Source organism: Rhagoletis zephyria, unplaced genomic scaffold (genome assembly GCF_001687245.7).
Source record: "Rhagoletis zephyria isolate East Lansing unplaced genomic scaffold, Rhagoletis_zephyria_1.1 Rzeph_scaffold_00702, whole genome shotgun sequence".
In the NCBI taxonomy this organism is placed as follows: domain Eukaryota; kingdom Metazoa; phylum Arthropoda; class Insecta; order Diptera; family Tephritidae; genus Rhagoletis; species Rhagoletis zephyria.
Genome location: NW_016157786.1, coordinates 44943 through 62433, shown reverse-complemented (window position 1 = coordinate 62433; position 17491 = coordinate 44943).

Below are 17491 nucleotides of genomic sequence, written 5' to 3'. Positions count from 1 at the left end.
TACTTCTTTTATTTATTCCACCGCATAACTTTGCACCACGTGAACCGATTCCAATAATTATTTTTTTTACCGGAAAGATGGTACCTTAAGGGTCGTCTCGTAATTTGGTTAAGATCCGATCATTAAATCATGAAAAAATTAACGGTTAAAGATGCACTCAACTTTCAAGAGTAATACAAAATTTTACAAAAGCATTCTAATATAAATAAATTAAATAACTTCGCTAAATTTTTACACTTTTATATTCATTTTCTTAGATTTCTGGTTTCTCATTTTTTAATACTTCGAATAACGAAAATTTAACTGAACTTGTATTTTTATCATGTAGCTCATTTTGGTGGAACGAATTCAAAGTTAGCAAATTAAATCTTCGAATGCTTATTAAGTACATATCAGTGGTAAACTTTTTTAGCCTGTAAAGTGTAAAAACCAACAGTAAGTGAGTATGCATTGCATATTTTTAGGACAATGCTTTCATTCGCAGTTAAACTTTAAAGAGCTCTCAAGAAAAAAGAAAAATTCTTACAAAATGACGCACAAGAAATGGAAAAGAAAATTTTTTCTATCAAAATTTCTTATATCATAATAAATTTACCCCCAAAACCCATCCCTTGTGTGCGCTACGTGACAAATTTGATATGTAAAAGTAAACAGACATTGTTTAATTTTGCACACACTAGGAGAGGAAACTGGTTACCTCTCTTTATATGCGTAAATTTAAACGTAAATTTTTTAGAGGAAATTTTAAACATTTTATGTGTAAACTGTGAAAATGTGAACAATAAATGTTTAAAACTCAAAAAACAAATTTGAAATTTGTTCTACGCCACACATATGATAAGTAAAAGTAAGCAAGCAGTGTTTAAATTTGCATTAATTAAGAGAGGAAACTGGTTACCTATCTTAATATGCGCAAATTTAAACAAAAATTTTTTAGAGTGTAATTGACACAAAATTAATAGATATGACTTTTCATTTCTGATCTTTTTTGTTTACCTTATTTTTTTCATTTCATTTAATTTCATGTTACGTTATTTCTCGTTTTCGAAAATTTCTCTTTATTTTTTAGTTCCTTAATTTTATAAATATTTTTTTCGTTTTAAACCTTTAATTTTAAGTCTTTAAAAACTTTGTNAAAATGATTATGGGCACTGATAATAACGAAAATCTTAAAAGGCAGTGTTAATTGACACAAAATTAATAGATATATGATTCATCAAGAGATCATTTCTGATCTTTTTTGTTTACCTTATTTTTTTCATTTCATTTAATTTCATATTACGTTATTTCTCGTTTTCGAAAATTTCTCTTTATTTTTTAGTTCCTTAATTTTATAAATATTTTTTTCTTTTTAAACCTTTAATTTTAAAAATCTTTAAAAACTTTGTTTTTTTTTATTATTTCACTTCCTTCAAATTTTTTAGTTTTTAATTGTGTTTTTTCTTAGTTTTTTTTTAATTTACTTTATATTTAGTTTTTGAACCTTCCATGTAAATCTTTAATTTTTTACTTTTTTCTTTTTTTTTTTCTTTTTATATTTTTAAATTTTTTATGAATTTATGCTTTGATTTAATACTTTACTTATTTTCTTTTACTGGCTAACCCGAATGTAGTACCACAGCCACAAGCTATTTCGCTAGCTACATCAGCTACATACATCAACAATAATACACCACAACCACAGCTACATATTGTGGGCAGTTTAGAGCATTTAGAGTATTTTAACTTTTGACAGCTCTGGCTACATAATGCAGCCTCACCATTCTGGTTAGCCAGTTACTTTTAAAAAACTAAATCCAAAGCTCTATAAAAATATTAAAAATAAAATGTTAATAAGCCACTATAACATTAGCTAAATGCCATAATATTATGTGTGTAGTTCTTTTTATTTTTTTTTTTATTTCTTGTTTGAAAAATTTTTTGATATTTTTTAATTTTTTTAATTTAGTTTATTTTTTGTATCTATTTTTATTGTTTTATTTGTTTCATAATTTTATTTATATGTACTTTTATGTTTTAAATTTTTTTAATTTTATTTTTGTAAAAAAATCTTCTTTTACTAAAAAAATATTTTAGTGTCGGTCTATTTTTAGTTTAGTCTTTCTTCATGATCAATTAAATTATCTAAAATTAAATTCTGCATGAAATCTGCTAACACTTGTATTCAAACTGTTCGCACTGCCGCTAATTAGCGATTTCAAACATCAGTGCCCACTACTGACACTTTCGATTACTGTGGTTAATGCTATGAAAAAAAATACAACAAATATTTGACAGGTAGTTAAAATATATATTTCGATTGAATATCAATGAAATGATTACCAACAGCAAACAGTCAAAAATAAACAATCTGAGTGGATATCTCTTTTTTTCTGGGGCTAGGACACACACGAACAATACACAGTTGTGTTCATAAAAATAGCATCATATCATACGTATCAACGCTGAGTGAAAAATTATGCATTGCAGAATCTTTACAGATTACCCAAAATTGACACTGGGCTAGGAGGTGGAATCCTTATCGGAGTGAACCATTTAGGGAAAAGATACAGATTTTATACCTGAGGGGACGATGGAGCTGCAATCAGTCTAACTACTAAGTAGTTCGATAATTTAATGCTCGTTTGCTTGTTTTAATCTGGCTGCTGATGGACCACGCGGCAATACCTGGTAATGAGGCTATAAAGGCTTCAGGTTAAGTATTTAGTCGTTCGCCCGCAACCAGTTATACCAATCCGGCCTTCAGTCGCGGCAACCACTGTGGGAAAGTATGTGAATATTTCATTTGGAATGACTTCCGAGGCATCGGGATATGCAGGCTTTCAGCGAGCAAATGAGACTGTAGACCACGTTTGGAATTGCTGACTGGTCACTTCTTGTGGTACGAAGACCTGACTTTGCCTGTCCCGTCTTGAAGAAGATAAAATGACGTAAAACGTTTTGAGTTTTCTATACGAAATTTTTCGCACCGAACAATTTTTAGATACAGATTTATTAGTAAATCGGGTAGATGGGCATTTTACTGCAAATTTTTTGCACGTCCTGCACGTGTATTAACTTAGGTTGGAATGAGTGGAGAATAAATACCGTCCACAAATGGGATAATAAAGACCGGTTATATTATTCAATTACCTTAAAGTGACCAATCACTTGGCTAAATGCCTTATTTCCACCTATAAGATCTTTGCGAAACCACGGAAGGATGGTTTGCCGAGCGTGCATAATCGCTTTCGACTTGAAACTATTAAGCGGCAGAAAATAATTTTCTTACTCTTTTATCTTCTTGAAACTACGAAAATGGTCCGTTATGTTCATCTCAGCATAAAGACTGGTTTTCACTATGTCATATTTTGACGCCGAAATTTGGCGAAATATTTTGACACAACTTTATCTCCTTTTTTCATACCTTTACCAATGATATTACGGGCCAAAAACTGACAGATAGCCGTTTTAGCAGCGCATGTACATGACTACAGATCTTTCCTGATCAAAATCAATCGATATACCACTTTTTAATCCCATTTGACAATGTGTTTTCACTTATTTGATGACAAATGCCACTGAATTTGACATAGTGAAAACCAGCCTTAAGACTATTGCAACGTTGCGATATTCTTGATAAGTACGTTCCGCTGTGTTGTCATTTCAGTGCAATTCAGTTTTATAGCGCCTAGTGATGATAACTCAATCAACCTTAATCTAAGCGACAGATGTTTTGACAAAGATGCCTTTTAACCATAGTTGAACACATTTCAAGGTATTTTGTACATAGTTTGGCCAGGTAAATAAGTATCATATGGCTGTGCAGATTTATCCCCAATGATTTCGTTAACAAACTACAGCGTAGCTAGCGTATATGCTGTAAAAAATTCCGCTGCACGTGTGTATATTAGGCCTGTTTTATTTGACGAAAAATAACTATATAAGCTAAGTCTTCCATACAAAATAAGCTAATAGCTTAAATTTCTCGTCAAATAAAACACGCCCATTGTAAAATGTTGATCTTTAAATGAATAATTAATTTCCGCACTATTCCGCGCTGTTGGTGACTTCGCAAGTAGTCATCCTCCTTAGTCGAAATGCTTCGCTCACATTGCGAAAATCGAGCCAAGAATTGTGCTTACTGTCTGTGGTTATGTACATGCACACAACTGTACAATTGCACATATCTTTTGCAGGCGTGTGCCAACATTTTTTGCCGTATGTCATTGACTTTGAAACAACATGTCGATAAATCGGCCGACAGTGCTGGTGTGTAGTAATTGCTTCATTTTATTCGTTATTTTGAAATTCTTCTTTTGCGGCCCTTTGCCCTTTGCCGTTATATTACTACTTAATGCAACTATTTTTGGCTGTTTTTGTGTCGCTATTCCTCTCACATTATTCATCACATTTTCACATTGAATTGAGTTGTTTTGATTTGTTTGGTTTTGAATACAACCAATTATTATGGCTTCTTGCTGGGCAGAGAAGCTACTTAAAAATTTGTATTTCGCTCGGAGCTTTCTACAGTGGCATGCGGAAATGATTTTACGATTACTTATCACCGTAGTTCGAAGGTAGTCAGGCATGGTTACTCGGCAAAAAAGGTAAATATAGAAACTTAAGTGGAGACTTAATATTTTTAGGTGTTTTGTTAATTTATTTTTTTCGACACATTTATTGTAACAATTTTCTTTCTAAGTTTAACCATATTTATGACGTTATAGCCAATTATCAAAATTCTAAATAAACTGTTTTTTTTTTTTTTTTTTAATAAAGCTAGTTTTGTCAATAATCCAATAATTTTTACCCGTTTCTACCGTGCATTGTCTCTCTCCTTGTAGCAATACGTTATAAGTTTGTCACCACCGACTTTCGAAAAACAAGAGTTTTGAAAGAAAGCTATTTACCGTCTTTTGAAAGACTAATTGAAAGATATGCTAACGAGCAGGTCTTAGCGTTATACTGTTCGCATTTTAGCAATATTTTTTTTTTTGTTAATTAAATTATATTAAAAAAACATATATATTTTTCTTTTTAAAACAACGAAAATCAATAAATAAAAGAAACTTAAATTAGAAAAAGAAGAAAAATTAATCAAAAAAGAAGAAAATATTACTTAAAAGTTAAGTTAGATCAAGCATTTTTTTATTATTGGAATAAGATCCTAAAAATTAAAAGAAAAAAATATTTAATAAAAGAAAACAAAATTAAGGAAAGAGTAACAGATTAAATTTGAAAAATAAATAAATAAAGTTCTAAAAAGTAAAAGAAATTTACAAAAAAAATTTAACTAAAAAATCAAATAAGTTCCTAAAGATTAAATGAATTTAAAAATATATTCTTTTTAAAACATTAACAACCAAACCATTAAAGAAATTTAAATTTAAGAAAAAATCAAATTAAAAGGAAAAAAACATAAGATAAGTTCTAACAATTATTATCTTAAGTACTGTTTGCAGCTCTCAAGAAAAATCACAAGAAATATTTTTTTTTTTTTTTTTTTTTTTTTTTTTTATCTCTGTTAGATGAAAAGGTACTTTGCTTTTGATGAAAATTTCCTTGAAGAAATAAATATTATAACTAGTATTGTTTTCTTGGGTGCTGCTAACTGATTTGAAAAATTTTAATAAAAGGAAAATTTCTTTTACGTCATGAATTTTTGCATATATGAACTTTTCGTTTTTCTTGGCAGATGCAAATAGCCCTGCCAGAATGTCACATAAAATAATGTAGTTTGCCTAGCAAAGCGTTGAGTCTAGATACAGTTGAAACTCGATGGTCCGACGGCTTTTCTCACAACATTAGCAACTCAGTAATCTGACTTATTTACAATTCTATAATCCGAATTCCACACTTTTCTCATGTTTTCTATAGATTTGTAACGGGTGTGTAACGAACTCTTACGATGAGAATCTCAACTTAGCAAGAGTGTGCATATTTATCAGTATGTATATTTGGTGTGCTGAGCGTGATCAGACGAAAAATTAATTTAAGAAGTAGTTGCCTTAACTTTAATATGTCGTTTTATAAGTCTCTCATAAGCTAAACGTTTGCTTTTTCTAATATAAATTGTGTTTTCTTTAATAATCTTTTACATTCTGAAGCTCTACAATCATTAGTTCGGATTATCGGGTTTTGTCTGTACTTATCATCCTGTCAGCATATTTTATTTGTTTATTTGTTTAGTTACGGCAGGAATTTATTGGTAAAAGAGGATTCACTCGATCAACACTGAGCTGTATGTATGCCGGTGTGTATGTAGATATGTATGTTGATGTACATACAAGTGTATAGCCTTCATATTAACCATTTAGCGGGATTCCCCATTTTTTAGTACTTGCCATGCACAAGACTTGTCATCACTTAAAGTTAACCGCGGTGTACTTGTACCAACTTTAAATCGAAGGTCATTGCACATCATTTTTTTTTTTGCCAATTTGTATTATTTATGTGATCAATAACGTTTAAAAATTTTATAGCCCGTCGAGCCGTTTTTAAAAAAAACTCATTCAAAAATTTATCGTATTCTTTTAAAATTTTCATACACTCATATTGGACTACTGATTTAAGCATTACATTAGGACTTTTTTATACCCGAGCGCACTTGTGCACAAGGGTATTATAACTTTGTTCACATAACGGTTGTTTGTAACAGGCAAAACGAATCGAGATAGATATAGACAAATGTATACATAAATGATCAGAATGAAAAGAGAAATCGATTAAGCGGTGACTGTCTGTCCGTCCGTCCGTCCGTCCGTCCGTGCACACGATAACTCGAGTAAAAATTGAAATATCTTAACGAAACTTGGTATGCGCACTTCTTTCGGGCGTAGGACGGATGGTATTGAAAATGGGCAATAACCACGCCTACCTCCCATATAACGGTAATTTTCCAGAAATACGAAAACTGCGATATTTTAGTAACTACTGAAGATTATTCACTCAAAATTGATATTTACAATAACCATTAAACGAAAAATAAGAATATTATAAATTTTTGGAAAATGGGCGTAGCCACGCCCACTTATGGTTACATGTGTATATCTTGGTAACCGCTGCACCAATTTCTTCCAAACTTGGCACAGTTGTTGGCCTTAGTACAGCATACTAAATGGCTGAAAATTTTAAAAATCGGACAATAACCACGCCTACCTCCCATATAACGGTAATTTGGAGAAATACGAATTCTTCGATAAATCAACAAATATTAAAGCTAATTTACTCAAAATTTATGCTTGCAACAATTCTTTGCCAAGAAATACGTTTATGACAAAATTTTGGAAAATGGGCGTAGCACCGCCCACTTATGATCACATATATATATCTCGGTAACCGTTCTACCAATTTGTACCAAACTCGGTATGATTATTGTGCTTGCCACATAGAAGCAAAACGTTGAAAATTATTGGAATCAGATTCAAATTACGACCACTTTTCATATAACGGCAAATTTCAGAAATGCTTGAAACTTCAATATTTCGAAATTTAAGGACGCTAATTTACTCAAAACTGATACGCTTACCATGTAGCGGTACCTGCGCCGGGTATTTAATGTTCGGCTCCGCCCGAACATAGACTTTCTTACTTGTTTAAATTATAATGTGAATGAAACCATGTTTAGGCTGAAACAATCGTATTTTTTTTTATGTGATACATAATTTGTTTGAAAAACTCGCGAAAATGGACTTATGGAAGCAAATCGAGGGAAAAAGTATACGATTTTCTTAAATATGTATATAGAGGGAGAGCTCGNTTATAATGTGAATGAAACCATGTTTAGGCTGAAACAATCGTATTTTTTTTATGTGATACATAATTTGTTTGAAAAACTCGCGAAAATGGACTTATGGAAGCAAATCGAGGGAAAAAGTATACGATTTTCTTAAATATATAGACGGAGAGCTCATGACCAAAAACCCATCATACTTCAGATCGATTGAAATTTTTTGGGAGCTTAGCTTGTTAATATATACATCGAGATTCGGAGAGCTGGCTGCTGAACAGCGGTCCGGATTGTGCGTTTTTAGCTATTATATAGCTATTGCTCGACATACTTCAGATGATTTGAAGTTTTGATAGAATTTGATTTACNCATCATACTTCAGATCGATTGAAATTTTTTGGGAGCTTAGCTTGTTAATATATACATCGAGATTCGGAGAGCTGGCTGCTGAACAGCGGTCCGGATTGTGCGTTTTTAGCTATTATATATGTAGCTATTGCTCGACATACTTCAGATGATTTGAAGTTTTGATAGAATTTGATTTATAGTATATAGAAAATGAATTCAAAGTTGTGTGCCCATTCTGATGGTCTTAAAGTACTGCCAGACCTTGTTGAAAGTGCATTGTTGCAAGTATAACTCAACATACTTCAGATGAGCTGTCCTTTTGACAGCACATTAGTAATATTATAAATAGATGAAATTTCTGAAAATTCTGTCAAAATTTCAAGCCATCTGAATTATGAATTATGTTGAGTAATCGGTTTTTATTGACAGCTACATAGTTAGAAACACATAATCAATAAAAAATAAGCAATTGTTTTTCTTAATTTTTACTTCAATTTTGTTTGAATAAATCGAGTCAAAATTTCAAGCCATCTGAATTATGTTGAGTAATCGGTTTTATTGACAGCTACATAGTTAGAAACACATAATCAATAAAAAATAAGCAATTGTTTTTCTTAATTTTTACTTCAATTTTGTTTGAATAAATCGAGTAAAAGGTCCGTAATTTTAAGAAAAAGCGATTGATTATTTTTTATTTACACGGGTAATTATCTCTTTTAATAAAATTTAAGGAAAATGACCGCGGTAAAATTTTTATTGAGCAGATTTCGTTGATTTTAGTGCTTTGTTTATTACAACNCCAAAATCGCTTAGGCGGTTACAGCGCCAAATAAGAAGAAGAAGAATTATCTCTTTTAATAAAATTTAAGGAAAATGATCGTGGATAAATTTTTATTGAGCAGATTTCGTTGATTTTAGTGCTTATTTTATTACAATGCTTTTATCAACTTGCAATGTGGTGTGTCCAGACCACCATTTATACTATAAATATAGCAAAGGTATTTATGGCAAACCTAGTCTAGATATCAACCTCGTCGTAGGTATCATATCTCAGACATACAATTAGAAAAACTCTAGCGGTAGATGTTGCTCCGCCAGAAGAAGTTAAATAGTGCGCCTCAAAATATGCACGACATATGCTCTACAGCGGAAATGGACGACGTCCCATAGAATTTGTTTTGATAACTTTTTATTTTGGAATTTTAGCAAAATTCGTTATAAACAATTTATGAGATTGAAAATGAAAAGCGTGGGGCACATGTAATAGACCTGAATTGATATGAAGGGTAATATATATATCGTCAATGTTTTTGCAAACCGCCCATCGACCAATTGCAACACCGCCTATCTTACGGCACTAAAATTTTACAGGAGAGCGGAAAAACGGGTTTTCTTTGAAGGCATTGCCTATTGCTATTATTTTGCAAATCTGTTTTAATAACGATTTTACGATTCTTATGCAANCCTAGTCTAGATATCAACCTCGTCGTAGGTATCATATCTCAGACATACAATTAGAAAAACTCTAGCGGTAGATGTTGCTCCGCCAGAAGAAGTTAAATAGTGCGCCTCAAAATATGCACGACATATGCTCTACAGCGGAAATGGACGACGTCCCATAGAATTTGTTTTGATAACTTTTTATTTTGGAATTTTAGCAAAATTCGTTATAAACAATTTATGAGATTGAAAATGAAAAGCGTGGGGCACATGTAATAGACCTGAATTGATATGAAGGGTAATATACTATATATCGTCAATGTTTTTGCAAAACCGCCCATCGACCAATTGCAACACCGCCTATCTTACGGCACTCAAATTTTACAGGAGAGCGGAAAAACGGGTTTTCTTTGAAGGCATTGCCTATTGCTATTATTTTGCAAATCTGTTTTAATAACGATTTTACGATTCTTATGCAAAAATCTCGATGCCTGGAGTTCAAGGTTACCAAATCTCATTTTTGTCACAATGGCGATTTAGGCGGTTTTGCAACTGGTCGATGGGCGGTTTTGCAATTGTATGTGGATATATGAATAACGACTGCTTAAAATCGATCTCAAATTTGAAATTTCTCTGTAGAAATTTTAGGTCTACGTTATGTAGTTTGACTATTGTCAATTAAATCCAATGCTTTGGTTGCATGCGCTCCACGTTTTTCGTTTTCAATCTCATAAATTGTTTATAATGACTTCTAATTTTCTAATGTTTAGTCTATTACTAAAAGCGTGGTATGTATATTAAAAATTTGTGTTCATTTTATTTGTTTTAATCGCCTAAATCGGGATTTGTTGCAAATATTTTTATATTCTCTACTGATTACCATTCCGGGGAAAGAACCAATGGTATGCTAATTTTCGGGCGGAGGTTCAAAAAACGCATACACACAGTTTTCATATTTATTCATAAGAAGATAAATTAATTCCATCTTTCGATGGTCGGCAACCTCATTTGAAAATATGCATTCTTAAATAGCATTTGTGTAATAATTATGTTTACATAGTGTGATATTTAACATAATTTACTTAATTCAACCTAATTTTTTATGTAGATAGCAACTGTTTTATTTTGGTTTAACGTAGTGGATATTCGTTCGGAACTTCCGGTCGAATAATTGTTCGCCCGGAAAAAATTATTTAATTGGCATAATAACACAATCATTGCTCACATTTTAGCCCGGTGATGGATCTGGCGACGGCGAGAGAGTTTTTGAATTTAAATTCTTCCGGATGATTAGTCGATATTGCTTGATTGAATATATTAATACGGATATTTCTACAAAACCGAATGTTGCTTTGCAAAATATGTCATTCGAAAGTGATGTCTCGGCCGAATTTTCTTATTACGTTTTTAATAATTAAATGTATCAGTGTATGTGTAACTAGAATAAATAGTAACTTTTTTATGTCACCAAAAGTAAGTATCCAATACATGTATTAGTAATTGCGCTCGAACTACAATTACAAATTAATTATTTTTTATTATAGTGAGTTCTACTGACTGGTGCAATAATAGTGAGGATACAGATATGAGTAACTACACTGGAGGACTCATGCAAATAGGAGATAGTTTTGATACCCTTGAAGACCTTCAAAACTGCCATAGACAAGCTGCAAGATGCAAGTTATGCTCGTTTTTATCGCGCGGATTCCGAAACCATGGTCAGATATAAGAAGAAAGCTACAAAGCGAGAGATGAAGTCAGGATTAAAGTATACCAGTATACAATTTTGCTGCATTCATGGTGGAAAGAACTTCAAAACTAAATCAACTGGACAACGCAGCTCTTCGTATGTATAATCAGTATCAAAATTATGCTTAATTTTCAATCAATTTTGAAACTTTAAAAAGTAGTATTTTTGGTGTCAAATGCGTCAAGTAGAATTGTAAAACGAAGGCGGACACAATTTATATTAAATAAACACTTATGTTAACTTACTGACAAAAATGCGTATTGTTTTAAAAATATTTTAATTTCGCCCGTTAATTAAACGTAAAGCGCTGTACGCTATAGCCTATCGGAAATACATGTTAACTGTCCAAAAATTGTACAACATTACTTTCAAAAACATCCCGATTTATTTCTTGTAGCGAATTCGATAAAATTTTTGCGAAAATAACTCAATAAGAAAGTAAGACATTTTTTCCTTTTCATCTGAACAATTTAATTTTTCCGGATTTTTAGCATATCTTTTTCGACTATCGATATTCATCCGGAAAAGTAAAATTCAAATTAGCACTCAAACGACTTAAAATAACTTCTGAATTGAACAAATTTTCCCGATGACAAAAAAAAATTCGGACGATTAACTAATCAATAATAATCCGGATGTTCCGTAACAATAAGAAATAAGTATTCATCCGGAAGTTCCGGATGATTAGGGACAGACTTTCCTTAAAACTCTCTGTTTCGTTTACATTAGCGACGCTATGAGTAAATTCATTGAAATCTTCTTCAAAAAAGGCTCAGACTGCAATTTAAAAGTACAGTTTCAAGCTTTTTGTTAATTGCAGTCAAAACGGCATTTTACAAAAATCATACTTCAAAATTCATAAACAAATTCTTACTATCAATTCGATATTTCAAAATTTTCGGGATCCCGGGATTAATGCAAACAATTCCCGAGATTTTTGGAACGTCAAAAACACCGGGATCCCGGGATTGGCATCCCTAGTATGTACGTATGTGCCAGGTTTCGGTCTAAACGCACGGACAGAATCGAACAAAATTTTGAAAGAGTATTGCCATGACATCTGGGCCTATAATAGGGTGAAAAAATTGGGATCCGACAAGGAGGCGTGGCACCTCCCTTAGGCGTAAAATTTTTAATCAGCCATAACTTCCAGACCATAAGTCACATGAACATAAAACTTGGTATGCAGACATGTCAATGGTAGATGCTTATAGGCGGGTATATGTAATCGAGTTTGTAAATTTTTTATCAGCCATAACTTCCAGACCATAAGTCACATGAACATGAAATTTGGTATGCAGACATATGGTAGGTGCTTATACGAGGGTATATATAAACAGATTTGTAAAAGGGGGTGTGGCACATCCCATAGGCGTGGAATATTTTATCAGCTATAACTTCGGAACCATAAGCCCCATGAACTTGAATGGTATGAAGACATATCAATAGTAGGTGCTTATATGAGGGTATATATAAATGAGTTTGTAAAAGGAGGCGTGGCGCATCCTATAGGCGTGGAATCCTTTATCAGCTATAACTTCGGAACCATAAGTCCCACGAACTTGAAATTTGGTATGCAGACATATCAATGGTAGGTTTTTATAGGAGGGTATATATAAACGAGTTTGTAAAAGGGGCGTGGCATATCCCATATTCGTTGAAATGTTTATCAGCTATAACTTCGGAACCATAAGTCCCACGAACTTGAAATTTGGTATGCAGACATATCAATGGTAGGTTTTTATAGGAGGGTATATATAAACGAGTTTGTGAAAGGGGGCGTGGCATATCCCATATTCGTTGAAATGTTTATCAGCTATAACTTCGGAACCATAAGTCGCACGAACTTGAAATTTGGTATGCAGGTATAGCTATAAAAAGATAAATATAACGGAGTTTGTAAAAGATGGCGTGGCAAATCCCATAGGCGTAGAAATTTTTATCAGCTATAACTTCAAAACCATAAGTCACATGAAATTTAAATTTGGTCTGCAGACATATCTATGGTAGGTGCTTATAGTAAGGTGTATATGAATTAATTTAAAAAATGGGGCGTGGCACAACCCGTAGGCGTGGACTTTTTAATCAGCCATAAATTGGGAACCATAAGTCACATGAAATTTAAATTTGGTCTGCAGACATATCTATGGTAGGTGCTTATAGTAAGGTGTATATGAATTAATTTAAAAAATGGGGCGTGGCACATCCCATAGGCGTGGAATTTTTTATCAGGAACCTCGGAACCATAAGTCGCACGAACTTGAAATTTGGTATTCAGGCATAGGTTTCTATGGGAGGTGTTCAAAGTAAAGTATATATAAATGAGTTTGTAAACGGGGGATATACATATATGTATTCATCTATTACAGAGCTGCTCACTCGATAAGCACTTGTAGTACATTTGTTTTTGTTTTGCCCTGAAGTATAGGCACCTATACAAATTTACACTTTAAATATAAAAAAAAAATGTATCGCCCTCCCGTATGCCCTGACATATAAACACAATTCATATGAAATTGCCTGAGTTTCATATGGAAGGGCAAAGCAAACGCCCTCGCATATGAAGCTAAGGCACTCCAGTAAAATGTACAAATTTACACAAACAATTATAGAATGAAAAAATATGTCCGCACTGAAAAAAATTTATATTATAAATTGATTTAATATTCGTATTTACTGAAAGTGAAAACGAAATTTATTGAAAAACAAAACACATGGCGTTCATTAAAGTGTGGAAGCGCGAGATCTTTTTTGCAATTTTGAGTGAAAAGCGTACCTAGTGTATGTTGTGATTTTATTAAACGAATGACGAAATATTACTTGCAACGCGAAATGTAAAATTTGAGCTTGCAATATGTAAATATGCGCAAGGATTCCTCCCACTAAAATTTGGGACTTTTCAGATACTAGGTCGCTATCATTTCTTAACTGTATTTTTCACAAATGTGTATGTATCCCATTGCTAACAATTTTCATTCACTAATCGTAGAATAAAAATAAACTTGTACTTTTTAGCCTAATTTAAATTACAAAAAAAAAAACTCTCAGTGTACACATAAATTTTGTCGATGTATTGTGATTTCACTTCAATATAAAAATTTTGAGCAGCACTGATCTATTAGATAACTCGGATATTTAAAACTGTGTGTGTTTTTTTTTGAAACCTTACGGTCTTTAGATTATTTTGAAATGGAAAGATTAAATCGTTTTTTTAATCCCGCAATGCTGTTAAACGAAAAAGGTTAATTCATAATGAATAAAACTCCTGCCGAATTAAGCATTCTACCAGAAAAGTGCAGCTATACTAAAACAGCTAATCGAGTAGGCAGCTAAACGGAATGTACCGTAGTAGAATAATTTTAATTTAGAAATTTGATCGTTACCTTAATCCACCTAATATTAGTAATAGAACAAGATTTGTAGTACAAGTGATGATCAAAGTATGGCTCATAAGGATGCCTTAATGTAAACAAAGAAAATAGTTTGTCTCCTTTAAATTATGCTGAACTGAATATTTGTATTACTGTTTTATATTTTGATTTGTTTATCCCGAACGACGTCGGGAGCTCTGCTAGTTATATACATATATTAGTGGCATGAGTGGGAGGTTTTAAATATATGGTCCCATCTTAGGAAAATATATTTTCATGGTTTCACAAAAAATTTCTCCTATGTACATAGTTTCCTTAATTAATTGTTTTTTATTCAAAATAAGAGATAGAAAATACAAAAATATTATTTTCCCAGGAAAATTTAAATTTGTTCACTTTAAGAGAGCCGAAGATGCGATGAAATACTTAAAACTTCACACTCATGCCACTGATAAATGTAATATATGTACATAAATGTGTGGCATTTTATTAACCCTTAACTACTGTGCTTAAAAAAAAAGGTTCATAACTACTGATGTTGGTCTGTGCGACCACACAATTTTTATTGTTAAGTAATAAAAATATATATCTATACATAGATCAAGCCTGTTTCAGTAAGCTGACCAACCGTCCTCATTTGAGGATCCCGCGCTCATCTCTAATCCCTTCGACATACGTACATACATAATATGTATGTACTGTATGGGTGCGTTCGAAACAAAACATTAGCATATTTATTTGCTTTACCAAGTACGGAACAATTACCACCGGAAATAACCGACCTCACAACGCCGAAATGTATGCAACGGTCTGTTGCTGCTTTATTAATGCACCTCAATACAGCGGCTATCAAACTTCAGGCGGAATATATTCCACTTTAAATAAGTTGACAAGCTGGAAATGTATGAACGTGTTTGAAGGTAGTTTTAAAATACGAATACGAAATTAACAGGTAATTTATATTTTAAAATATTTTCAAGTGCAATTCTACAAGTGGCATTTATTTGTTCACCGATGTTTTGCTAAGACAACTCCCCTGTGACCATTTAAATGCCCTTCATAAAAATTTGAAAGCAACATTACCCATTGGATCCAGCGTTGGAAAAATGTGGAATAAATGTAAACAAACAATACATTTGCGTCGCACAAAAAGGAATGCAGCATATTCATTTGCTCAAGTGGTACTTTCGTCAAAAATGGGAAAACGTTAATTAAAAACCACAACGAAGTACGACAAATTTCCGTAAACAAAAGAAACGCCACTTAAGGAATTGCATACAAATGTTCTAACAAATGCCAGCAATGGGGTCTGTTAAACCGCTGACAGCGATGTTAGATGCGCCAAAAGTGTAAAGAAAAAATATAGAATGAGAATCTGAAGCTAAGAGCGAATCCGTATGAATCGAATATTAAGAGAAGAATTGCCATTTTATGAGTAGAAATAAAGTGAAATGAAAAGTATTAACATACATACGCATATGTAAATAGATTTATATGGGCCCTTTTATGTATGTTAGTATATAAGGGAGGTTCATTGATTTTCGTCCTTCAAATTGTTGTCTTTGTTTATTTATGCATAGTTTTGGTTGAATATCCATGAGTTTTCTCTTTCATTTGGCTTCACAACAATTGTTAATTTTTACCAGAGTACTCAGTAAATTAACGAAGTTTTAAAACCCAATTGAAACTTGCACTTTGTTTAAAGGGCCACAAAACTGTATAGGTACTTAGAGAATATTTTTAAAACGTCTTAAAAGGACGTTTGTTTTTGTTGTAACATTTGGGTGAATTTTTCTTCAAAGTTTTGACATTTAGACTTATATGGGTTTTGTTAGATAATGAGCTGCATTTTTATAAACACAATAATAAACATTAAACAAACAAAAGAAAAGTAGTCAAGCTTGGTCAAAATATAGTGTCCGTATTATTTTCACACGACTGTATAATTTTTTCTATTTTTTCAATTTTTCCTAATTACGGAAAAGCGCGAACGAAATCGTATTCAAACGAAAAGATCTCCAAAAATAAATCGNGTTGCTTCATTGAACAGCACAGTTTCTAAAAACCAGCTGATTTCCAAATACTGCCACTGTCACTGCGCTATTGTATTTTGGGCTTAATGCATTAACCAAAAATACATAATCACGTAAGAACGCGACGTTGTATTTGTAATTGGTTTGGAGAAAAAAGTTTACGCAAGCGGGTGCGAAAGCAGTTGAGCGTTTGTTTACATCACTAGCACCACTATTTTACACTTTTATTTAACCCTAGAACACACACCCAGAAAATACCACGTAAACACACACCCGGCATACGTTTGTACCCGGGACCTTATTTTGCGGTTTTTTTAATGCTTATTCAACCGATTTCTATGATTTCCTACTGGTTCCAGCGATATGGGCAAATATGCAACAGTGGATTTTTGTTTTTGTTGTTGTCCTGATAAATGCAAAACAAAATAATATAATTTATAATAATATACTTGTAGAGTAACAACGAATACACATTTTGGTTTTTATTTCATTGAAATATTCTACCTGGTTCAAAAGATATGTGCAAAAAGGTCGCGCAAGGTATGGGTACGTAGGTAGCAAATACACTGGTATAACTGGTTTTTGTATTTTATATGCAGCTGCAAGGGTTGTTTTCACACGAGGTGTTGTTATAAATGCTGCCTGTTGATATTTTCATTATTGTTTTGGTGCTCAAAAGTGTAAGAAGTGAAAATATAAGTGAAAATAAATATAACTGAAACTATAAATAACTGGATACGAAATGACTTCAAGAAGAAACGAATATTTATCAAGTGCAGCATATAGAAGGTAAAAAATGTAAAATAAGCAACAATGTAAACATATACTAATTTTTTTT